This window comes from Periophthalmus magnuspinnatus, chromosome 16, assembly GCF_009829125.3.
Source record: "Periophthalmus magnuspinnatus isolate fPerMag1 chromosome 16, fPerMag1.2.pri, whole genome shotgun sequence".
Classification (NCBI taxonomy): Eukaryota; Metazoa; Chordata; class Actinopteri; order Gobiiformes; family Gobiidae; genus Periophthalmus; species Periophthalmus magnuspinnatus.
The window spans coordinates 29,073,407-29,100,950 of NC_047141.1; positions in this window are offsets into that span (position 1 = coordinate 29,073,407).

A 27,544-nucleotide genomic window follows, 5' to 3' on the forward strand; every position below is an offset into this window, starting at 1 on the left:
TCAGTCTCAATGTGTTTGTCATTCATAATAAATTACACTGCAGCACAAGTAAATAATCACCAGCGCCACTTAGCAACATTAGCATGCTATTATCATAAACACAAGCTGTGCTGTGGAGTACAAACACCTTTAGAGTCCTAAATATTTATATATTTCATGTGACAGTCACATGTGATTAAATCTGTGCTTAATGTGCAGAACAATGTGCAGTTTTATGTTCACCTTTGCACAGAGCTCAGCTCAGAGCTCACTGCTCTGTGAGAGATGAGCTGTGAGTCAAACAAGAGGCAGCACAGCTACAGTGGTATCGGCTCTTGGTATCGACAGCCCATTGACAAGTACGAGTACTGGCACCCGATACTGGTATCTGTATCTGTGCATTATACTCATTAATATGAACATTTACGTGAAATCACAGCATCCAAAGCCTGTAATAAACATACAAATAATGTGGCCCTAAAATTTTCTCTTATTTAATATTCAGTCCTTCCAAATGATCTGATGATTATAAATCTGATGTTATGTCCAGGCTGTTTCTCTTATGCAGCTCAGTATTTTGATCAGTACTTTCTTTGAGTGATATGATTTTGAAGTGTACCTTTGCTTAAGGCTACTCTGTCCAATTCTGCATTTTATGACATAAAGAATTTATAAATGTAAGCCCATTTTAGTCAAGTGGAACACATTAAAATGCTCCAGAAACCAAGAAAAAAAATGTCCAGAATTTTAAAGTTTCTCTGGCAGAACCCCCTTCCTCACATATTTTTATACTTGTTATACTTGTGGTTGTTGTGAGCTTCTAGAATTTGTGGTTGTGATAATGTCATATTGTTGTCAAATATGAATATGTGACACTAAAATGGCGAGGGCCCCCAAGGGAAAATTCAGCTCCGGCCCCAAGTCTAATAACTGGCTGCACCAGAACTGAGACGGGGGGAAAAAGGGCGTCTGGCTGTTTTTTTTTACTTCACAAAAATAGAAAACTGGACTCTTTGGTGCCGCTAATGCAATTTAATAATCTGGTAACAAACTTTTATACTCACACCTGCGCCTGTTTTTAATGTTTTATTTGTTTTGTTTGTTTGAGGTTGAGTCCTGTCCTAGTCCAAGTCTTGTACCGTTTACTCCAACTTGTGTGCTTTGTTTTGCTATTTTCTTGTTTGATTTTACAATATGGCGACATTTTTAGGACTATTTTGTGTTTTTTTCTGTAGCAATATCACACTTCTGAGTTTGCAGTTTTAATTAACCCTCACATTTCCTGGTTTGGCCCAGTTTAGTCATGGTTAAGTCTTAGTTTAGTCCCAATGTTTCTGTCTGCATCCAAGTGTGTTTCTTGCTATTTATTACTTATAGCAGCTCCAGTTCAATTTTAGGATGATCTTCAAACTATTTTTTTCCCCAGAATATTTCCTGCACCAAAATATCTCCCTTTAAGCTGTGTTATTATGGTTTAACCCTTCCATCGCTGTATGAGCTGACGAGTCTTTGTGACTGAAACCTTCGCAGGGTTAATTCCCCAAAGCTGTGACTGCAGTGTAATGAGGGATTTTCTGTAATGGGCCCGGTAGCTGTTCCACCTCACCTCCTCCGTGTCCCTGCTCTCCCTGTAATAACTGCCTCCTGCTGGATGTCAAGGGAATTAAAGCCAGAGAGGTGTGCTTCATATGTAAAGCAGCTGAGACGATATGCCCTCTTCCCTCCTCTATCTCTGATTCCTTCATTCCTTTTCTCTCGCTCGCTCTCTACCTTCTCTATGTCTCCTCCTGCTGTCTCTTTCTCTTGTTTCCTCCCTTCTCCCACTTCCTATTTCACTTTCTCTCTCTACTTCTTTATCATCTTCCTTTGCTACCGCCTCTCTCTTTCCCCCTCCTTCCCCCCTTTTCTCTTCCATCTTTAATGCTTCCCTCTCTCTCTCTCTCCTTCCTTCCCTCTTTTTTCTTCTCTTCCCTCTTCTCTCTCTCCCTCCTAACCTTTTTCTCTTTCCTCTCTCTCTCACTCTTTACCATCTTCCTTTTCTACCACTTCTTCTCTCTCCCTCCTATCGTCTTTCTCTTCCTTCTCCCTCTCCTTCTTTATCCTTCCCTCTCTGTCTCCCTCTTTCCTAGTCTTCCATTACCCCCTTTCTCTTCTCTTGTTGTCTCTCCCTTTCTCTTTCTATCTCTCCCTCCTTCCCTATTTTTTCTTCTGTCTTCTCTCTCCTCTCCTTCCCCCTTTCTCTTCCATCTTTAACTGTTCTCTCTTCTCTCTTACCCTCCTTCCATCTCTTTATTTTGCTTCCATCTTTTCTCTCTCCTTCCCTCTTTTTTCTTATCTCTTTCTCTTTTTTCTTATCTCCTTTCTCTTTCTCTCTTTTTTCTTTCTCGTTTCTCTCCCTCCTATCCTCTTTCTCTTCTCTTTTCTTTACTACCTTCCTTTTCTACCACTCCCTCTCTCTCCCTCCTTCTGTCTTTCTCTTCCTTCTCTAACCTTTCACACTTCTCTCTCCCCCTTCTATCCTCTTTCTTTTCCTTCTCTCTCTCCCTCTTTCTTACATCACAACCCCTTTCTCTTCTCTTTGTTGTGTCTCTTTTCTTCTCTTTCTCTCTCCCCCCTTCCCACATTTTTCTCATCTCTTCCCTCTTCTCTCTCTTTTCCTCCTATCCTCTTTCTCTTCCCTCTCCTTCTTTACCATCTTCCTTTTCTACCACCCCCTCCTCTCTGCCTCCTTCTGACTTTCTCTTCCTTCTTTAACCCTTCCCTCTTCTCTCTCCCCTGCTATCGTCTTTCTCTTCCTACGTTCTCTTCCCTCTCTCCCTCTTCTTCCATCACCCCCTTTCTATTTCCTTTCTGTCTCCCCTCTTGTTGTCTCTTTCTCTCTCTCCTTCCCTCTTTTTTATCTCTTTCCTCTTCTCTCTCTCTCCCTCCTATCCTCTTTCTCTTCCTTCTCCCTCTTCTTCGTTACCACCTTCTTTTTCTACCACCCCGCTCTCTCTCCCTCCTTCTGACTTCCTCTCCCTTTTTTAACCCTTCCCTCTTCTCTCTCCCCCTGCTACCCTCTTTCCCTTCCTTCCTATTTTTCATCACCCTGTTCTCTTCTCTTGTCTTTCCCTCTGTTCCTCTAACTCTCTCTTTCTCTCTATTGTAAAGTATCTGTTCTTAGCTGTCCAGGTAAAGAGCAGGAGAGGCATTACAGTACTGCAGTATAGATGAGTAGTACTTGTACTACCGATCTATACTGCAGTAGTGCACGTGCTACATAAAACCCTGCACTAGTTTGAAGCAAAAAACACCCAGGACTATTCCAGGTCTTAAAAATCAGAAACAGGATTACATCAGAGCTGCAGCGCGCTAAACGACGACAATCCAAACAACTGAAACATGTGTCTGTGCTGTGAACATATGTATAATCTTTATGTAACAAGGGAGCATTTAGCGACACATTAGCGGTTTGCTTGTAGCCTAGCTTAAAGGCACTGTAGGCCTCTTTACTCTGAAAAACACAATCCGCTCATTTGCAGTGGTCCAAAGTTACTCCTCACTGACCTTTTGCATTCTGAGGATCTTAATTACACACCACGATGAGACCAGAGTAGGGTTTTGTCGTGACCGTAACACTAGCTACACTTGTCAACACGCACTTCCTGCCGTCGCAAGAGCTCCTCAGGACTCCAGTCTGCCGTACATCTCCATCTCAAAGATACTAACCACTCCTTTGAAGATAGTGTGATACAAATCTTAGCAAGAGAAAATAAATGGTTTTAGAGGAGAGTTAAAGGAGCCATTTTTGTTTTTCTTGAACAGGGTTGGGCGCCTTAGACATCATCTTTCCCCCATCTATAACTCCATCCTCAGACCCAAAGCAAACAAAGGATACAAAGAGAACAGTAGAGCTAGCCAGGATTCCAATAGATGTGAAATCACCCATTAAGAGTTGAATAAATATGCTAATTATGACCCAGGCACAGTGCACACTAGGGATGATAAACAATAATATCGTTAATCGTGATAAAAGGGGAACACAATAATCGTTCATGGGACATTTTATATAATCGTGATAGTTGCCAACAAAGATAACCAAAGCCATGGTATCACCAGAGTCAACAGGGGAGGACTAAGTGGTCTGTTCTCGCAGGCCCCAGGGTTTTAAAAGCCCAGAATTGTGAGGTTTCTTTACCCGGGCCCCCAAATTTCTGTTGAGGGTCCTGTTTATTCAGTGTTCTCTGCTGGATCATAGCTGTTTTCACCGTTTAATCGTTATCATGATATAATTGTTAATCGCAATTATTTTGACCGTGATAATCGCAACACAAAATTCCCATATCGTCCCATGCCTAGTGCACACTTAGCGTAGCTCAATAGACCTAGCATACATACAGCAACCGCAGACAGAGACAATAGCTGTTTTCAGTTTCAGATATAAGGCAGTGTCAACCAGTTATCTGACCAGAAATGAATGAGCAGCGAAACATTTTCTCTCCTACAACTTTTTTGTCCAGTTGACTTATTTTGAAGACTTATTTTGACCTCTAGAGTTACAACAATAGGCTTATATCTGCACTGGGGCAAATATATAGGAGAAGAAATGGTGTATAGGCCTTTTTAATGTGGATTTAAAAGGAAACTGTCAGGCACGTAACGCATGATTTATGGATTCCAAAGTGCTTCTGTCGTCAAGGAGCATTTCATAATTCCTCATACAGGGAGTATCTTGTCTGCTGGTGTCTCTCTCCGCGCCTGACGTTGTCCTCACTGCTTCACTTACACCTCTCTGTAAACGTGTTATTGTCACATCATACAGCAGAACAATGTGGAACAGAGCCTGGAGCACACTTAATCAGGAGCCTTACACTGGTGGAAATTTTACATGGAGCAGTGAGAGCGGAGAGTCTCGTGTAAATATGGAGCTGTGAGCTGTATATGCCTCACACTGCAAAAAAAGGAATATAATCTGAATTTTAGTAGTTTTAGTTAAAAGGCTCGTATTAGGCTATTCTCTCTGATCTATGTTATAATGTTGTTCCTTATCACAAACATACCCTGAGTTGTTTCATTCACACATGTTTAACACACAAATCCTGCATATTTAGGCTGTGAAAACAGTCTGTTCCACCTTGTGATGTCATCATGTGGTAATACAGGAAGTGCTTCACTGTGTTTTTAAACTCCACACACCTTCACGAGAATCATTTGGGTAATTTCAGAACTGTAGTTGTCAATCTCTACTGCGCGAAAGGTAAAATGTTTTATCCATTGACATCCACTTCATGACATCACAAGGTGGAACAGAGCGTTTTTGGAGACAGACTGATATCCATCCATCCATCCATTTTCTTCCGCTTATCCGGGGCCGGGTCGCGGGGGCAGTAGTCTAAGCAGGGACTCCCAGACTTCCCTCACCCCGGACACGTCCTCCAGCTCCTCCGGTGGGACCCCAAGGCGTTCCCAGGCCAGCCGAGAGACATAGTCCCTCCAGCGTGTCCTGGGTCTTCCCCGGGGCCTCCTCCCGGTGGGACATGCCCAGAACACCTCCCTAGGGAGGCGTCCAGGAGGCATCCTGAGCAGATGCCCGAGCCACCTCAACTGGTTCCTCTCAACGTGTAGGAGCAGCGGCTCTACTCCGAGCTCCTCCCGTGTGACCGAGCTCCTCACCCTATCCCTAAGGGTGCGCCCGGCCACTCTGCGGAGGGAGCCCATTTCGGCCGCTTGTATCCGCGATCTTGTCCTTTTGGTCATTACCCAAAGCTCATGACCATAGGTGAGGGTAGGAACGTAGATTGACCGGTAAATCGAGAGCTTCGCCTTCCGGCTCAGCTCCTTCTTTACCACAACGGACCGATACAGCGACCGCATCACTGCAGACGCTGCACCGATCCGCCTGTCAATCTCATGCTCCATCCTTCCCTCACTCGTGAACAAGACCCCGAGATACTTGAACTCCTCCACTTGAGACTCACCACCCACCCAGAGAGAGCAAACCACCTTTTTCCGGTCGAGAACCATGGCCTCGGATTTGGAGGAGCTGATTCTCCTCCCAGCCACTTCACACTCGGCTGCAAACCGCCCCAGTGCCTGCTGCAGGTCCTGGCTCGAAGAAGCCATCAGGACAACATCATCTGCAAACAGCAGAGATGAAATCCTGTGGTTCCCAAACCAGACCCCCTCCAGCCCCTGGCTGCGCCTAGAAATTCTGTCCATAAATATAATGAACAGAACCGGTGACAAAGGGCAGCCCTGGCAGAGTCCAACATGCACCGGGAACAGGTCTGACTTACTGCCGGCAATGCGAGAATGCGACAGACTGATAATAAAGTGTTACTCAAACATGTGTGAATGAAACAAAACACAACTGTAGGTATGTTTTTGAGGAGGTAACAACATTATAACATGGCTTAAAACTCACAAGAATTCTCAAATAACCAAGTAAAGGTGCATTATGTAACTTTTCTGGTGGAGGATTAGCCACAATATATTGCTGCATTACCATGGGGGCATTAAACGTACCTAGCTTGCATTTAATCAGTTACAGTTGTTTTAATGAAACTCATACATTCATATTGCATCGCCTCTCCACAGATTTGACTTGTAACTTGGCCTGGCGGTGTCAATTGCATCACCTACTCATCTCTATGGCGACAGATAGAAAGAAGTAATGGCAGACTGTGAAACATCTAGATCAAAACAACGGTATCACCATGGATACAAGCAGGTGCATATTTTACAGCATTTGTCTAATTTATTTATGCAGTTTCAGCTTAAAGGTCCTATATCACACAAAACTAACTCTTGTGAGGTTTAAGCCATGTTATATTGTTGTTCCTCCTCAAAAACAGACCTGAAGTTGTGTTTTGTTTCATTTACACATGTTTGAATGACTCATTATCATTAGTCTGTCTACATTTCCAAAGCTCAAAATGCTCTGTTCCACCTTGTGATGTCATGAAGTGGTAGATTTCAAGTTAACAGCTTTTTTACCTTTATTTCACTAGAGATTGACCAATTCCAAGGCTGAAAAAATGATCCAAATGATTCTAGTGAAGGTGTGTGGAGTTTAAAAACACGGTGGAGCACTTCCTGTATTACCACATGATTACATCACAAGGTGGAACAGGGTATTTTCAGTTGGAGAGAAGAACTCCGCCTAAATATGCAGGTGTGTTTGTGTGTTAAACATGTGCGAATGAAACAAAAAAACACAACTCCAGGTCTGTTTGTGACGAGAAAACAACATTATAACATAGATCGGAAAACACCATCATTCGAGCCCTTTAAAATTTCAAAAAATCCACGTGTACAACCAGTTTTTATAACGACGCAGTTTCCAAAGTGCTGTGAGACAGAGCATAAAACGAACACACTTACTTGTTCTGAAACGATAAAAAAACATAAAATCTAATAAAAGCTACGTCATAAAGTAGGAAGTGGCATAAAAATGTAATAAAATCAAAATAAAACAAGTTCCATATTACACCACATGCAAATCCAATCCAAAACGCTCATATCCAGACAAGTATTCAAGTCATTTTAACCCAGACTGGATATATATATGTGGATTTTTTGCAGTGCTCATCTCACTGAGTCCTGCGTAAGCCTCCGCTGCACTGCTCCTGTCTTTGTTTAAAGTAACACTGGGAGATGGGGGAAGCTAATTGGACTAATTAACACCCAAACAAGGCTCCTCTGAACGCTCTTTCCACCGCAGATGTTTTTGCCTGTTTAGCGAGAGAGAGAAGCGGCTCACTTTCAAGGCTAACCCAGCGCGGCGTTGTTAGCTCGTGTGGTTGTTAACGCGTTGTTGCCGAACGGACAGGGATGTTTTGATGTGTGGCTGCCTCTCGCGACCTTTGCCCCCCCGCCGCCACAGTCTCAGCTCCGAGATTGTGTTGACAGGCAGCCCGATGGGACAGAGGCTTAAGCAGCTCCGCTCTGCTCGACTCTATCTGCTGTTTTAACTTTAGAGGTGTCTTATAAATTCACAAAGTAGCAGCTATAAGCAAGTTAAAATAGATGGAGTTAAAGGTGAGAGTTTGAAACCTTCTTTACTCCATGGAGAAGTATTTTTTGATGATAAAAAGTCCCATAATTGAATAAATGAAAGATACTAGAGTAGATATGGAGTAAATATGATCGGGATTTAACTTGTCTAGTAAATGGTTTGGCATTTTTATTCAGAGCTTTTCCACCTTTAAGGCTCTCAAAGCGATTTACATCAAGGAAACACTCACACATTCACACACACACACACACACATTCATACACCAGTGACGTGGGTTAAGTGTCTTGCCCAAGGACACAACAACAGCAGCTGACCTACTGCTGCTCCAGTCAAATGATCTGCCAATGAAATAAGATATTGTTGTTTATTCAAGCAACAGGTTTTTAAAAATTCAAAAAGTCCAGAGTCTTGTTTTTCTCATTTTTTTGTTTAAAAAAAAATAAAAATAAATAAATTACATTTTTATTTTAATTTGATTTGATTTATATTTATATTTTTTATTATATTTTATATTTTTGTATTTTTATTTATGTATTATTTTTATTTTGTTTATATTTTTTAAATTTATTTTATATTTAATTTTTTTTTGTAAATAGGTAATTTTACTTGTCAAATCAAACACACTCAAATTCAAGTCATTTCATCTTGCCTTTAGTGACACTATAAATTTTTTTACAACATGACGACCTTGACCAGAACAGCAGTGTGAAAAGATATACATGGAGTTAGGAATTTATAATAAAACAAGGGACTTATGATCATAAAGGTATTTATTACTTTCCTGTGCAGAGATTTGGGGAAACGGCGTAATCGATAGAGCAAAGAGCTTACGATGATTAGGTCTATGGGCTTTCAAAAGACTTCAGACTATTCCTTCCTGGTCGTTTACCGTGTTTGCGGCGTGGTAAACGTTTATATGATGACCACAAATTGCTGGCTTTCAGATGACATAATAATATTCTATAGGCCAATAATATTTTATACAGATGGAGGGGGGCAGCTAAAATGGATATTGTTGTGATGCAGTGAGGTTTTAGGTCTAGTCAGTAATAGAAATAATCAGATCCAACGTTTGTGTATTTACCTTTTTGGATATTTCACGGCAAAGTACAATGTAACCCACCCTTCCCTCATTTGAGACTATTACGTCATCACATCCTCGACTCTGAAAAACACCATTTATAGTCCATTTGTGAACTCTACGCTGTGAGAAATGCTGCTTTTTCCATCGACCCAGTGAAATAAATCGTCTCTGTGCCCATCCCAAACCCAAACCCAAACCCATCCTCACTGATCTGATATTAATTCATACATATTGATACTTTGCTGGTTCAATACGGCATTATACTTTTACCCCGGTTGTTGTCCCATGATCCCGCGCCTCGATTCTACATTTTGCAGTGTATTTCCCCTCTTTCCTCCCAGGGACAACACATAAAAACTCCAGCAGTCCAGCCCATGACAGAGCAGGAGGAGCTGTAATCTATTGTACATCCTTATGCAGCTTGTGCACAGCTCCCTGATGCAACCCACTAAAGCAGTCTGCAGTGTTTTGCACAAGGCTCCTTTTGTGCTGCAGGGGACACGGAGAACAAAGATTTCTATATCTACTGCACCTGCTGGACTCAAAGTATACGCTACCACCGCCTTAAACTTTTAACTGTACAGAAATCTATAGACAAGGACAAAGAGAGGGGTTTCTTTTTCTTTTTCTTTATCTCCAGTAAATTCTGTTTAGAAAGTTTCTTGGGGCTCGGGTGTCTCTCTCTCTTTCTTGCTTTGTGTTGATGTATTTTGTAGGTATAAAAAAAAAATAAATCAATATTTACCTTATCTGGTGTTTGTCCATCACGACTATGTCTTATTGCTTTGCTTGTAATGTTCAGCAGTATGGCATTAAACTCATCTATGTCCATGGAGTTGAGACTATGGAGACGAGAGCATGCTCACAGTAAGAAGGCATGTGTTTTTCCTTTTTTTTCTGAGCAACAAAAACACCTGTAATAAAAAAAAGCAAGATAAATATGTTTAATGTCATACTGTGAAACACTCAAGTCCAATAGCAGTCCAGCCCACCAGAAAAGTTACCAACTGCACCGTTAAAATGTGAGAATATTTTTATCATAACTGTTTTTTTCCAGATACTCAAATCCCCTTTGCAATTTCACGCATAATTCTACCACAGCTGCCTGGGGTCTGCTGACAGAAATGTGCTCGGAAAATCTGCTCCTATGACCTCTCTGACCACCACAGCTCACTCACTCATGGAAAACTCACTTAACTTAGGCCACGTGAGTCAAGTGTCTTGCCCAAGGACACAACAACAACAACAACAACAACAATTATTCACAGATCAGACCGGAGATTGAACCAGCTACTGTTAAGTTTGTAGTTGTAGAAACACTTAAAACATCTCAGCCACTGCCCAACGAAAGGTAAAACAATGCTGCAAAAAGTATAAACAGTATCTTCATAAGTGAACACAAATTAAGCGTCCGATATTACACAAAATTGACTCTGTGACCTGTTAGCCATGTTATCATGTTGTTACCTCCTCAAAAATACATACATACATACATACATACATACATGGAGTTTGATGTTTTGTTTCATTCACACATGTTTAACTTTATTATTAGTCTGTTACATCTCCAAAGCTCAAAATGCTCTGTTCCACCTTGTGATGTCATGAAGCGGTAGTTTTCAAGTTAACGGCTTCGTTATACCTTTAGTTCCGTAGAGATGAGCAAGTCCAGGACTGAAATGATCCAAATGATTCTAGTGAAGGTGTGTGGAGTTCAAAAACACAGTGGAGCACTTCCTGTATTACCACTTGATGACATCACAAGGTGGAACTGAGTGTTTTCTGTTTGTGAGAAGAACGTAGCCTAAATATGCAGGATTAAACATGTGTGAATGAAACAAAACACAACTCCAGGTCTGTTTGTGATGAGGAAACATTATAACACAGATCAGAAAACAGCGTAATATGGGCCCTTTAAAAATTCTAGTCCAGGGGTGGCCAAACTCTTTTCACCGAGGGCCATATCTTGAAAAATATGCAACACAGAGAGCCACAGACCAGTGGTCAATACAGTCGATTATTCAGATGATGCATTTAACATAGTTTTGACCTCATACTTTAAATAGGGCTTGAAATATTAATATTAGGTCTGTATGACAATGCAATGTCATGTTATTTATGTTATATTGGTAGGATTACTCAAATATGCTGTAAAAAGTACTGATTATGATCAATTGGGCCGCCATAGTTTGGACACCCCTGTTCTAGTCACTCTAGCTAGCACGCACACGTTCTCTTTTCTGCTGTTGTGCATATTAATCCTTATAATCAGCATAAATTAATTACTCAGTGGATGTAAATTTGGTCGAAAATCGATTGACTGTTGCCCGATTAATCGACTGAACGGCAGCTCTAGTTTGATAAGTTCCAAACATGATACAAATACAACTAAAAGTGATTAACATGAAGGACGCAGCAGGACATGCCAGTTCCAAATGGCATTTCTCTCATGTTTCGGGCCTTTGGCAGATGGACGTGTGAATCAGCGCACGGGGGGTAAAAGAGCCTCTCCCCGTTGCTCTGTTTGTGTTGACCTGTTGTGGCGGTTTGTCAAAGTGGATCAGATTACATGACACTCTGGCTGAAGTGTGAACACAGCCACATGCACCCGCGCGCCGTATCATATCGAGTGTTTGGAGATCATCGCTCCATCATGTAATCTTCATCACACTCGCTACCCCCCCCCCCCCCCCCCCCCCGCGCTACCCCTCCCACCAGGACGTTTTGTGCGCGCTAGCAAGGACACACGCTATCAAGGTTCGGTATCAATGTCAACCCACCTTGAACATACCGACCCCGTTGCTGCGTGCGGAGTGGAGTTACACAACAGACCGTGGCCTCCAGCGCTGGTGTGAAATAAAACACATTTGAACGTACACGGACAGCATCGCTATCAGTTTGTGAGAAAGGGTCAAAGCGGGTTCGGTCTTCCAAAGCCTGTATCGTGTAACATCAAAGTTGAAGAAATATCTCTCTGCTGTGTACAAATCTTCAGCTCTTTTTACAGCTTGTTCCAGGCCATTCAGAAGCGCTATTTCGGTATCAAAAATAGCTGTCTTTCTTTCGGGTGAGGGGGTCCATTACCTGTTTGTATCCATGGAATGTTCGACAGTATGGGATAAACCGTTTTGCATTTAAAGTGGTCCCTCGTTTATCGCTAGAAATAACCTGCAACAGACAAAATCCGTGAAGTATCAGCTTTATTTTTTAAAGTTATTCTATATGTTTTTTGCTGTAAAACCCCTCACCACACACTTTATACATTTTTCTCACACAGGCATTAACATTTTCACACATTTCTCTCTTGTTTAAACACTTTCAAAGTTCAAACCTTCGCAGGCGCCTTTGTCGGTGCAGAACGTTTCATCGACATTGTGGGTTTTGTCAGGGAGAAAACAAACAGCACTTCAGAGTCACACTGCGATCCAACGTTTATGTAAATTTGTCTGAACACATTCTGTACTGTACAGGAGACACGGCACGGAGGAGACTGATGGACAATGGTCTACAGTCCAACAGCCAATCAGGACGCAGAACACAATGCACGTTCATACGCTAAAAAACCCCGCAAAAGATGAACCGCGATATAGCGTTCGACAACCGTATTTACTTATTTTAGTTTATTACTAAGGAAAAAAGACCAGTGTCACCTCTACAGATCTGATCTTTTACTAACTGGTAGCATCTATTTGTCTTCATGGTGATGGATACATTTAATGCCATACTGTGGAACATCTCAGGCAAGGCAATACCATCTCAATGGAGAGAACTGAATGGAACCTTCGCCCCTCAACACTGCAAAGATTATTTACACAGTTCAAAATCAGAAATCCGAGAGTTTACATAAGGTACTCGTCAGAACTCAATAGTTTGGATTCAACTCATTTTAATTTCCTCTGTTCATGTTTCGTAGCGCACAAAACATCTTCTATCTCCAGCAGGCCCCTTAATGTCCCCTCCGTGTTGGTTGCTCCTGGTCTTCGCTGGAGTAAAATCACACTATGGCTGTGTCTCATCCATGTTAATGAGGATATAGGAGCTTCCATTCCACCAAGGTCACCTGCACCACTGCGAGATTAACTATTGCTGCACCCGGAGCTCCACCTGCAGATGACTGACCTCGGCCAAAGTCCCCGTCTGTCACCTAAACACGCCTGTCCGTTCTCCCGCACGCGCTCATTTCCTCGTAGCGTCACGTCTCTGCTTTATATGGAGATAGCATTTCACATATTTACATAATATCTGATGTACCGTGTTCCGTTTCATTCATTATTCTACACCTGGATCTGAACGGTGGCATTAGTACCATATTCGAGCATTCACAGCCAATATATTTTAAACGGGACAACGCAACTTTTCTCCTTCTTCTTCTTCCTCTCTCTATTTACTCTCTATGGAAGCAGATGTGAAGTGATGCCACCATGCAGAGCTGTAGGTCAAATATGAGGAGAGGTGACTCGGTTCAGATTAAGATGCATGTTAACTACGAAACTAATACAAGAATTAATATGTATGTTTACATTTCATTTTTTATCATCATTTTTTTCTTGTTCATTTCTATATTTGTATTTTTATTAATATATGTATGTATGTATTTATTTTTTATTGTGAAAACCATGAAAATAAAAATGACAAATAAAAATAACAGTTAAAAAAAAAAAAAAAAAAAAAAAACATACTTCAGTACATGCTCCATGGAGATAGGTACGTTTTATGCCATACTGTGGGACATTATAGTCAAAAGAACAACCTTTTCAAGCAGGAGAGTCATTTTTGTAGCAGCCCTCTGTTTTTTTATACTGTACTGGCTAAAAGTTACACAGTGTGGCTTTAAGCGCAGGATCATTTGTTATTTGTTCTACGCAGAGGACATTTTAAACCCACACATCTTCCGTCTTTGCATTGCGCTAACTGCCGCTATTAAAATTCCAATTTAGATTTGAGATATATCTTGCGGCGCCCGTTCCTGCCGCCTCCTACAGCATCATATCCTGTTTTATCTCATCTTAGCGTCACCGTCGTTCGCTTAACTGCGTTCACGAGGCGCCGCACCTTTACTCCCCTGCTCTATTGATACGCAGACACGCAGAAGCCACTGGGAGTAACTTCGCTGTTACTCAAGGACGCATCAAGGAAACAGGTATTGAACCGCTGGCCTTGCGTTTAGTGAATGACCTGTCTACCACGGAGCCCCCGTCCTCCCGCTCTCTGTGGAGTGCACTTTCTTCATGCGCTAAAAGCTTTTCTATCACCTGTGTGTGAACTTTGCGAGGCGCCTCGAAATACAACTCACAACTTTTACCGTTTTGTCTTAAATTATTCCTGCACTCCAAAGTTGTGCGGTGTACGTTTACTTTTTGAACTCTCTAAATAAGTAAAAAAGTGGCAGTTTGTTCTTGTGAGTTCGGGTTGGCGAGAAAAATAGGTGTTGTATATTACATTGTCTCCTACAGGCTGTGCCGCACTGAAATAGGAGTTATATACATGAATAGCACCAGTCTAGTGTTAAGGACCACATGCCGACCGCTAAAAACCGAGATGCACTATTTTAGCACCTTTAGGAACAAGCAGCAAAGTGGAACTAAACATTAAATCTACTTTTTTTTGCTACTAAACTGTGTATATTGTATTTTACTAGCACTGTCTACTGTTCCTAGTCATTTCTTTGGCAATTTTTAGTGGAGACTAGGCATAGTTGCATCTTTGAGTGTGCTGCTTCTAGTGGCCATAGCTAATTCAAGTATTATGTGACAACACGCAGGACTGCACACGTGTTTCTGATTACAAAGTTTGAAGGCAAAGTTTGAAATGTGCATATAAATGTGTCTAAACTTCTCATTAAGGGCCATATATAAAAACACAGACAAAGTTGAGGGTTGATTGAGGTCCATAGACTCGAATGCAGTGAATACTTCAAATCTGTGTTATTATTACAAGTTAGAAGTTTATTCATGCTTACGTCCTCAATCGGACACAGTAAATATTTGATATGGGCTTGTTAAAGTAGATTTTCAGAAGTGTACAGTAAAAAGTACTGTTTAAGGTAATATGGGGCAATTCACCTGGAAGCTTGAGGGCCAAGAAAAATTGGTCTGAGGGCCGCATTTGGCCCCTGGGCTGCAGTTTGGACAGCCCTTTCTTAGACCAATCACACTGGTCCTTGCATTTCCAGACTTCCATCTCCTCACTCTTTTCTTTAGTCCTTCAGGTACTTCCTAGTTTAGTGGTTCTATTTGCATTGTGATTGTGGGCGGAGTTTAGGTGTTTGTTTGTATGTCCAGTGACCAAAAAGTGTCAGATTTAATAACATTACTACTCTCAAAAGTGCAATTTCTTCAAAAATGTACTCAAATAAATGTAGCCAAGTACAACCCACCCACATAGGCTCAAAAGGAAAGTGAATTCTGTCAACTGGACATCAATTAAAAGTGAATACTGTACATTTCGCCACTCAACCAAGTAGCTTCTTCATTTCTGACAGGGTTCTTTAAGTCACTGCCTTATTTATGTCTCAAAGGATGAGAAACACTGACAACTAACACACCCTTGATGTGTACAGCAAGAAGTATCTGTTACGAATTAAGTCCACGGAAGGTGTGAACTGTCATCCGAGTCCTATTTAGCTTGACTGTTCATCTAACTCATATTAACATACTCGGAATAGCACTGTTGTTTCCTTTATTTCCTTTTTGTTTTGTTTTTTTTAGATCTGAGGCTGGACTTTCATTTCTGTTCAACGACAGATTGTCCTTCCTCTTTTGCCACTTTGTGATGGAAAGATGGAGACAGACAGCTGACGTGCATTAGACTTAACAAGTAACATATACTTCGTACTGTAAACAACAAGGGTGTATAGGGGTCTAGTGTAGGGGTATATAACCAGAACCCTGTCAGAACTGAAGAAGATACTACTACTTGGATGAGTGACAAAAAATATTCACTCTTAAAACTTTTGTCCAGTTGACAGAATTCAATTTTCTTTTGCGATGGAACCTACCTGGAAGACTGAAGGATTACACAGACATGCTAGCTTTTGTCTCTCCCTTCTATCTCTCCTATTTCACACTCCTTGCAGTCCTGCCCAATAAGGCCTTAGTATAAAAATCTCTTCAAAACATCATCCATGTTTAATTCTTAGGACTGCAGCTAACTATTATTTTAATAGTTGACTAGTCAAACGATTATTTCCAGTGCACGTTGAGAGTTTTTGAATATGTTATTGACCAAATAAAGGGTGAAATACGGGGTCTGAAGGCTTTTAGATACAGAAAATGTATTATTGATGAAATATTGACTGAAATCTGAATTCATTTTTGACATTTTTCCATTGTCTTTCACACAAAAAAGTCTTTACGCGTGTGTTTTAGCGCGCGTATAGTCCAGAAACCGATTACGATTAGCTCTACTAATTATTATCGTTCCCTTTGTCAAACCAACCATGTTTATTTTGAATGAGTGTGAAGAAGAAGCTGCTGTTGGCACCGCTCTGGCCCTCCACACACTGCAGAGGGAGATTGCCATGCTTGAGCTAATCTCGGGCCCCAGAACCGCGTTGGGAGCCACTGGTTGTCTGTCAGCAGAGACATCACTGCAACTGCCTCCACCTTCACATCTGAGCCATCCAAGCGTGACCTCCCCATATCTTCTCCTCCTCTCCTCCCTCCTCTTCCTCCTCCTCCTCTTCTTCTTCTTCGCCTCGGTCACACTGTACTCCAGCTTTGACTCAATTTGAAAGAGAAGGAACTTGACTCATAATTGCGGGGTTCAAACCGAATGCCAGAAAATCAATTGTTTCTCTACTAAGCTCTGCTAAACACACAGAGGAGTCTAGTAGCTAAGTCTAAGCTGACGATACAAATTCTCATTTTTGGCAGAGGTTTCGGTGATGTTTAGGAGTCTGCTGCGAGTGGTGGATCCCAGTGCAGCTAAATAACTGAAGGGCGTTTCCACACTTGCCATGACGGAGCGATTACACAGTACCTGACACTGTGGTTCAGGAGATTTTCTGCTGTTGAAGATCCTGTTAAAGGCACACCGCTGGTTTTAATGGGAGCAGTGGACTCACGGATGCATTTAATCATACAGTGAAATGGAGCTGCTCTATGGCTAAAGGGTTTGGTCTCAACATGTAACCAAGGCCTCAATCTCTACTTGCATTTCATTAAAAAAAAAAAAAAAAAGTGGATGTCATATCTGGGAGTTTTTATGCTGGATGTCCTTTGTGTTTTTACTTTACTGGTATTGAGCTATTCCAATTTAAATTCATTTTTCCATATTCAAACAAACCAAACCGCAAACTGCTTTCAATATTACTTGCAAAACTATAAACAGGACAGACCTTTAATCACTGAAATGTTAACTAAATGTCTTTCTCTAGCCTAAACATGCTTTTACTGCCTCAGAATTGGCTGTAGACGTCTCGGTTTAAGACTCAAGTTTTTATTCACTGTTTAAAAGCTCTCACAGTTGAAAGCAGCAGCACTGTGGGGAACCGGGAGTGAAGTGAACTATGCTCAGGGACATAATCAAAGTAACGACCAAGAACATTTGCTCCAATGATCTAGACCTATTCATCAATTATTAAACCAAACAGGTCAGTAGATCAGTGAGAGTAAGCTAGAGTCAAGTGAACAAGGATTTGCACGAGGCCAAACTCATTTACCAACGGATTTGTGCTCTTTTGGAATAATCATTTATTAAAAGCACTGTAGGGCTACAGATTTTTACTGTCTTAAAAACGTGATAAACAGAACAGTTAACTTTAAACGGTTTGCAGTGGTCTAAAGTCATTCCTCTCTTTCCTCGAGCATTTCTAGCATCCTATTTATTTACAGTGATGAGTTTCTAAGTGTTTTTTACAACTATCAGAGGCCAGAGAAGAGTTTAGTCATCATGGTAATGAGAACAACAACTCGCACGCAACTTGACAGTACTTCCTGGTTCATAGACTATGGCAAGGCAAGTTTATTTGTACAGCACAATTCCTACACTTTACAGAATAAGGAAGACATTAAAATCACAATGCAAACAAAACAATCATCATAAAGTGAGCATTAAAAGAAAAGAATGCAGAATAAACACATTTCACTCATATACACAGATAAACAATCATTTGGAGCCTGGATTTAAACATTGTCGGAGTAAAGGCCTGTCTCACATCTGCATCTGGTTTCGTCCTGGTTCAGTCCTGGTTCAGTCCTGGTTTAGTTCTCAGAGTGCTTGTACTTCCTGGTTCTAGTCAGGACCTGAGCAGCAGCATTCTGGCTGTACTGTTCTGTCTTAAGGCTCATTTAGAGAGGCTAGTGAACAGGACGTTACAGTAGTCTAACCTACTAGAGACAAATTCATGGATGGAAGTCGCTCCAAGTCTGGTTTTGACAGTGTACTTTCGATTTTTGCTGTTTTTTAGATGGTAAAAAGCTGCAGATGTTATTGATTTGATGTGGCTGTTAAAGTTCAAGTCTCCCCCTAGATTTCTAGCCTTAGATTTGAAGAATTTAGAGAGAGAGACTGGAGGTGACTGCTGACAGTTTCTCTTTGTTTCTGTGGGCCAAACACTGTGACTGTGACTGTCTTGTCTGAGTTTAGCTGGAGACAGTTGTTTTGCCTCCACACACTGATCTGTTGATGCAGTTGCAGAGTGAATCCACTGGTCCATATTCACCTGCTGCCACTGAGACATAGATCTGAGTGTCATCTGCAGAGTTGTGGTAAGACACATTATTGCTGCGTATTAACTGGCCTAACGGCAGCATGTAGAGATTTAACAACAGGGGTCCCAGGATTGACCCCTGGGGCACCCCACAGGCCGGGGCCATTTTATCTGAGATACAGTTTCCAATTTCAAGAAAGTACTCCCTGTTTTCTAGCTCTAACCCAGTCCTTTATGATCCACAGTGTCAAAAGCAGCACTCAGATCTAACAGGATCAACACTGAGACTTTGCCTGGATCAGTGTTCAGGCGGATGTCATTTGTCACCTTGATAAGAGCAGTCTCAGTGCTGTGGTGGGGTCTAAAACATGACTGGAAAATACCAAATTAGTTGTTCATTTAGAGAAAGTTAATAAGCTGTCGGTAAACAACTTTTTCAAGGACTCTGAATAAAAACAGCAGATTTCAGATGAGTCAGTAAATGTTTAGTATTGTGGCATCAAGACTGCTCTGCTTTAGGAAAGGCTTGATAACCGCAGTTTTCAAAGCAAACAACACACAGCGATCGCATTTTGAGCCAAAGAGCTGCTTTTACAATATATTTATACTTTGGCAAGACAAATTTGACTTTACTACTTTGTGTACAGCTCTTTTAAAAGTATTCTGAAAGTGCCTCAACCTCACAATATGATTCACTGCTTCAGGTCCGTTATCAATATCTCCACAGACGTTTACAGTAGATTAGACAGGCTACATCTCTATAAAGGGGATTTTATGGTGAGACATTATTCCTCCGTCTGGGCTAACTCACTATTTCACACCAGCGCAGTGAGTAAGAGGCCATAGCTGCAGAAATGCGGATTATGTGACCTATACGCACCCTTACGCACCCCCCACCCCGCTGCATTTATTTTTCTGTCCATCCCACACAACTCAAGCATGGCTCACTTTTTCTCGCCCTCCCGTCGTTCGCCCTATCATCATTGTAAAGCACCTCACCCCAGACAGAGACAGATGGAGCGCGCAGCACCGGCTCCTTCTCAGCTGTGGTGATTTATGCCTACACACACACACACACACACACACACACGTTCATACAGTTGGCGTGATCGTACATCAGTGGAGGAGATGCATGCATAAATACGCCCGGACTAGTGGCTGACACAGAGCGCGATGCATGGCGGCACCTGTCTTGTCTTAATGTTAAATGCCAGCGCTCCGGGGCCTTTAAGGAGGACGAGGAGCGGCGGAAACAGGCGACGTCATTTGTACCGCTCTGTGACAGTTAAAGAGCGCGTTCAGCGTCACCAGACCCTCCACATGAAGAGTCACTGCACCTAAACCTGCAGTGTCTACTCAGCAGCAGCAGCAGCAGTGGGGCTATTTAGAGGGGCTGAACTGCAAAAAACCAACCACACAACACGTTTAAAAATGCTTTGTTTAATGAAGAAAAGTCTAGATTTTGTTGTTTTTGTTTGTAACCAAAACTTATATTACGCCACCAGCTCCATTTTTTTCTTTTAGTAAAAAAAATCTACAGGAAATAACATGAGTATTGTAACATTTCATAATTATAAGTGATTAGAACAACATCCTAATCAACCCAAACATAAGTACACAATAAGTTCTAATGCTTTTACCTCCTCAAAAACATCCCTAGAGTTGTGTTTTGTTTAATTCACATGTTTTATTAGTCTGTCGACGTCTCCAAAGCTCAAAATGCTCTGTTCCACCTTGTGATGTCATGAGGGGGTTAGGGTTAGCAGCCTCCTTTTACGTTGACAATTCCAGGACTGAAATGATCCAAATGATTCTAGAAATGAAGGTGTGTGGAGTTTAAAAACACAGTGGAGCACTTCCTGCATTACTACAAGATGACATCACAAGGTGGAACAGAGTGTTTTCAATTTGAGAGAAGAACTCAGCCTAAATATGGAGCGCTTGCGTGAAACAAAACACAACTTTAGGTATGTTTTTGATGAGGAAATAACATTACAACAGATCAGAAAATATGGCTCTTTAATAGGCAACAAAAAGGAAAAGAAAAATGGGTGGTAAAACTAAAATTTTGTCCCTGAAGTAAACATAACAGAGTGCGAGTGTGTGATCTTACCGCCTGCGCATATTTGCCCTCCTCTTTAAGTCATTACTGTTGTGGTCAAACCCATAGTGGCATTGGACCAAGGACATGCCTGCTGTACATGAAGCAATGATTTGTGTGCAAGGTCAATGTTCCCTCCCCTCCCTCTGTCTCTCGCCATCCCTCCCCCTCTCTCTGTATCCTCTTCAATCCTCTCTCCCTCTCTTTTTCTCTTACCTCTCACTCTCACCCTCCCTCTGCTTCTCATTCCCACTTTCCCTTCCTCCCTTCCTCTGTATCTCCCTCCCATCCTCTATGTCCACAATCCCATGTGTGTAATATTAATTGTTCTGGAGATGCAGAGGGGCAGAGGCGCACGGGGCAGGGGGGACAGAGGGATGAGGGAGGGTAGATGGAGGAGAATGGTGTATCCAGGTGAGGGTGAGCGGTTTGTCTCTGTCACGGCTGGTCGTCGCGGTGACGACTTTATAATCGGCTTTTGAGGAGAGGATGCGCAACGGCATCGCACTCGTTGACACTAAACAGCCCATAAGTGAAATGTAGTGTTTAAAGTGAACAGCTAGAAGTGTTTTTTACAAATGTCAAATGTGGTCACCTCTCTACAGATCAGACCTGGGGGTGACACGTTTCCATTCAAAAACACAACGATAGTAGTGATTTTTAAGTGACGTTGATTAAAATGTTTTGTTTCTGATGCAGTTTATCATGTGCATACTTTATTGTAGTACTGTACTGACATATTGGAGAGCTGTATTATATAGAGGGTCCCTGTAACTATCGCAAAAGATGAAGTTAAAATCTCTAATCTGGACAAATCATTTGACAGATTTGACCAGTTCACAGATTTTAATTTTGTCTTTTGCTATGCATCAGACCTGGACGACTGAGGGTTTTACACAGAGTTCCCTGTAACTCTTACTTCGACAAACAAAAGGAGGACACTTTAAACCAGCGTCGCCAGCAAGACAAATTCTCATGAAGTTCATAAACTCTTGAGAATCTGCCTTGTTCAACTCCAGCTGAAGCGTTTGCATGTGATGAAACTGAACAATCGCAGGGCAGCACTGACTGTGTGTAACCAAAACAAACATGGCGACGCTGACAGACGTACCTCAGCCTATTTTAGTGTCAATACAGACTGTTCTTTTTTTGAAAACCGTGCAGAGGGAAGTGCTTTGTGCGTTTGTGGATCGGTAAGACGCCTGCGCTTTTCTCTTAAATGGATTTAACTAAAGTTCGATTTTTCAGCTTGCTCCACCGTTGCGACGCTTCGAACAATCAACGTGAAGTATTTGTTTGAACGCTCTGATCATTTCTTCCGATCTCTTTCATCGAGATTAACTCTCAGCTGTCAGTCCACCTCTGAACAATAACGATCTTCAGATTTGTACTGCCCCGTTGACAATAATCAGACAAAAATCAAGAAACTACTGTACTTTTGTGAGGATTCTGTGCACTGTTCACTCTCGCTATGACCGACCGTCTCAACCTGACGTCTGACTTTATCTCTGTAACTCTCAAAGGCTGTTCCTGTGATGTTTTTGATCTTCTCCATCTTCCTCACCGTTCGCAAAAAAGAACCTCACCATCTGCTCTGTCCAGCTCCGACGTCATACCTCGGCTTCAGTGTCATAAACCTTCACTCTACTTTGATCTGGAAGTAAAATCAAATGCGCAGACAACGTTGAACCGCACAAATGGAAGAAGCGGCGGGGAAAAGCATGGCCTGCAGCTATAGAAAGTTGTAATAGATGTTATGTGAGCAGCAGGAGAATAAAAAGCATGTGGGCGTTTATATAGAATTAAGACACAGTAAGTCATTATTCTAGTGTCTGGGCCTTTCCACACACACACAGCGCCGCTCAAATTGCATTTCCAAATAAACTGAGCCGTTATGAAGCCCCCTATCACAGACGCAGATAAAACGTGGCACACCCGAGCTCTGTTAAAGCACACAAAAGCTGATTTAGGAGGTGAACAGCTCCAGAAAGTCCATTTAAATTCAAATTCAGATAGCACTGGAATATGAACTAACCTTTCAATTTCATTATAACACATCCAAGGCTGTTTCCCCTTAATTCACTTTGCTTAAGCCTAATAAAAAACTTATGCACAGTTTCAGGGGAGGTTTTTGTTGTAGATGGGTCTGCACTAACCATTTTTATTTTAGTAGTGGACTAGTCAGCCGTTATTTTTTTTATTGTGCATCAGTTTGAACCAGATTTAAGTTGAAATATTGCCTCTAGAGAGAGAATATGCAGATAAAGTGTGTTGTTTTAAAATTCTGTTAAATTCAATTGAAGGATTTCTCATGTGTTTTGTTTCATTCACACATCTTTAACACACACACCCCTCTAAGTTCATTTTTTCCCCATTTTTGGATCTATTCTTTGACAATACCACATGATGACATTGTTAATGTTTTGTTTTTTCTAGTTACACTTCAATTTATAAAGCAGACGTCATGTTAAATGTTAGTTACACTTACAGTTAAACTTGGAGTATTTTTGGCGACTTTCGTACCCCCGAGTCTCACATGTACGACTATTAAAGTTACGCTATTTTCTGATCTATGTTTAACACACAAAACTTGCATATTTAGGCTGAGTTCTTCTCCCAAACTGAAAACACTCTGTTCCACCTTGTGATGTCATGCAGTAATACAGGAAGTGCTCCACTGCCCTGGAATTGCCAACCTACTGAACTCAAGGTAAAAGGAGCTGAACACTCCCACTAAATGACATCACAAGGTGGAACAGAGAATTTTGAGCTTTGGAGATCTCGACAGACTAATAATAAAATGTTACTTAAACATGTGTGAATGAAACAAAACACAACTCCAGGTCTGTTTTTGATGAAGTTATAACATGACTTAAAACTCACAAGATCATTTTTGTGTAATACAGGACCTTTAAACATTAAGCGTGGCTATAGTGTGAAAAAATATTAATAGAATATCTAATTGTTTACTTATTTTTTCACATTTTAACATAATTACACTGCAATCTTTGTTCTAAATGTTTTTTTGGCTTGTGTTTAGAGTCTGTAGTCCAGAAAATTATAACGATTATCAAAATATGATTATGATAATTTGAATAGTTGTAGTTGTAGTCACATAAAGAGAGAAATGAAGGGTTTAAGTGTTTCATAAGCCGTATAATAATGTAGTATAAGCTCGTGTGATATGAACTTTTTGTAACTAAGTAAAGCCTGTTGGCCAAAACACTGCACAGCTTAGGCTAAATAGAGGTGGTGGGAGAGATAGAGGTAAGAGCCATTTTGAGGCCCTTTTTGTATGTTTGCACCACCAGCCATTGTGTGTCACCGTGTTCCCAGTTTGGTCTTACCAGGTGTGCCCAGGTGTGTCTATTTAAGGATATGTCAATGCTACAGAGGCGACAGTTTTTGTCCATGGTTGTGTTAGAGTACAAAATGGCAATAAAAGGATTCTACACTAAACACGTGAGTATGATTTGTTTGGTTGACAGATTTAAACTTCGTCTTTTGCTATGGATCAGACCTGGATGACTGAGAGATTACATAGACATGTGAGTATTGGGCTCTTTAACCACACATCCTAACACCTTTAAACTCTGTCAGTCTAGTACAGGGGTGTTCATTACATCGATCGCGATCTACCAGTCAATCGCGAAGGCATTTTGGGTAGATCACGTCCCGTCATCCATCCAGTCACATGACTAATATACAGGAGATTCAGATTACACGATTGTGCAAGGTACATGAAAATGCACTGTACATGTAAGAATTCATAATACATTTACAAATAAATATATGTTTAACATTTTTGTATTAGGTGGTAGATCTTTCAGACATGATCATTTTAAAAGTAGGTCACATACTGAAAAAGTCTGAGCACCCCTGGTCTAGTAGCTGGTGGCACATAGCTGCGGGCTGCTACAATCTGTTAGTGTTTTGGAATTATAGCAAAAGAAAACTGGACAAACGTTTACAGAACAGCTGACCAAATTAAATTTTTCTTCTGCTATGGGTTACACCTGGATGATTGAGGGATTACATGGACATTATGCACAACTGCACTATTAAGTAGGTTATTTAGTATATAAAAGTAGGCATATTTTGAAAAGATAAAGATGCTAATGTTAAATATTTCAATGCAATTAAAGGTTGAAAGTTTTAAGCACAAGCACAAAAAGAATCTATGCACCTTTCCTGCTTTATTTGAGAGTTATAGGCCCAACTTAAAACACAGCCAATGTTTGCACCTATGTTCTCGTTGCATGATGGGACAGAGTATTTTGAGAAGCGGGTACGAGGCCTAATATATGTGTGTTACTAGCCCCCTGTAACCTGTATTAACATAGACTTTCCCCGGTCTATTTATCGTAACCTAACCTCTCCGCATTTACCTGTCATTTGTTCAGCTCTGTGCCTCGCTCGTGCCATGTGCGTGTGCCATGTGCGTCGGCCTCACCTGTGCAGCTCCGTGGCAGTTCGGGAGCTGCTGGCGGCCCTATTTGCATTAACAAACCCGGCGCCGTCCTCGTGTCTGCGCCTTCGGCTCTTCCTCCCCGTTGCTCGGGACTCCAGCTGTGACAAAGTGACAAGCGAGCCGGGAGAAATGAGAGGAGACTTATAATCCACCGTCACATCGGCTTACCGTCATCGCGAAGTGTCACCGAGGAGCCAATCACCTGCCGGGGATGAGCGTGCGCCCGCGTGCCACTGTAGGGCACCGGCAGCTGTCAACATGCTCGTGCAGGTAGGGCCACGTGCACACACCGGTGCTGCTATGGCCTGTGGATTTACATATCATGAGTATGAATGAGGACTGAGTTTCACATCTCTCAACATGACAAAGGCCTGTAGAGTTGAGCAGTGGTGGAGGACAGGACGTGCAGGTGGGCAGTGTAATATTCACATGTTCCATATTAGCCAAATGATGGACTTGATTGCAGGGCCCGTTTTAGCTTTCAGGGGGCCCTAAGCTGAATTTATTTCTGGGGCCCCCTCCTGGCTCAGATATTGGTGATTCACATTTAACAACATTCTGACTCTACTCTCATCACTTTGACCAGTTGTATTTGTGTTTATTTGACCAACATCAGACTGAAAACATCCAGAATGTCACAACTACCACAGTCACAGGAACAGAACACGAACATATAAGGGGGGAACAAGAGTTTTGAAATCCTAGACAAGTTTCTGGTTGATTTTAATGTGTTCCAGTTGCGACAGTGTGCTTAAATTTACATTATGTTGGGTCCTTGCACCGGTGTAAACACATAGCTGCCCTCACCTCTGCCTCTGCCTAGCAGCAGCAGATATTTTGCTACAATTGATATAAAACAAATGTGATCGTTTGAGTGGGATATTTAGGCTGCTGTAAACACACAAGCCCCATTTCCACTAAAGCTTTATATATATTATTTTCAATATAAATGTTTGGGCTCTTGGGGGCCCTCTGGTGGCCTCGGGGCCCTAAGCAGCTGCTCAGTCTGCTTATAGGCTGGACCGGCCCTGCTGATTGTCACTAATATAAACGTGATCAGTTACAGCATGTAACTGATGTGGATATTTCTTTTGGATATTTCCCTTCTCAGAGGGAGCTCATTGCCAGAGTTGGAAGAAATACTCCACAGATACAGATACCGGAGCAACAAAAATACTCTAATGGGATACCTTATCCCATGAAACAACTTCAGTAAAAGCATTTAAGTACCTGTTTTGTACTTGAATAGTAAAATGTAAAAGTATTTTCTGCAGATTTTGCGATCTGTAATAAAGTTTCAAATGCAGTGATTCTGATAAAAAATTGTGCTGAATTTTGTTCAGAACAGAAACAACTGAACCAATCTTTTTATTCCAGCTCTTTTTATTATTAGTATATTTTTGTTTGCTCAAGCTATAAACATGTTAAAAATTAAACCCCTCACAGACTTTTCAGCAGGTCTCAAACTATAATAAAAAAAACTTCTACTTTTCAGTCCTGGTCAAATATTTACAGATACTGCTCTCAAACGTAGTAAAGTAAAAAAGTATCCACAGCACAGATACCTAAAATTTATACTTAAGTGCAGTACTTTACTACTTTTACTTTGTCATCTTCCACCACTGCTCATCACATTCTAAAAACAAAGTATACCAGTAGCCTACAGGTTTACAGTCTTGCACAGCACATGACCTCACATACCTTACACTTTTATGCTCGTGGCATCTTGTGTATATTTCCTTTATGCTCATATCATTGTCCTTAATTTATATAATTAATAGGCCAGTCTAGTCTAGTAGTCATTAAAAGTACATTAATTACCACCTGTATTTGCATAGCCTGGGGGAGCCAGTCTCTCCTCCTTAATTTGAATCCAGGATCGTCTGGAACATGACACAGTGAAATCAAACAACCATCATATTCTTGGGCTTCTAAATAGTAAACACAGCCGCGTATTTGTAGCACATGTAGTACATCTATAAATATTCATGTGTCATTCAGAGTCACATAAAAACACATATTTACATTTTAGCGTTTTGCTCGTTTGACAGCAATCTGCTTCACGCTGTTTTACTCACTTTATTTTTCTCTTTTTTTTTTACTTGTAAGACACCACGCGTTTCTCTGTCACCTGATTGGTTAAACTGCCGGTCAGTCACACCTATAACACCCTGGGGGAGTATAGCCCCAGCTCTAATACGCCTATACATAAGGAATTACCCCCACAAGAACGTACTAACTAACTAGAACCACAGCCCGAG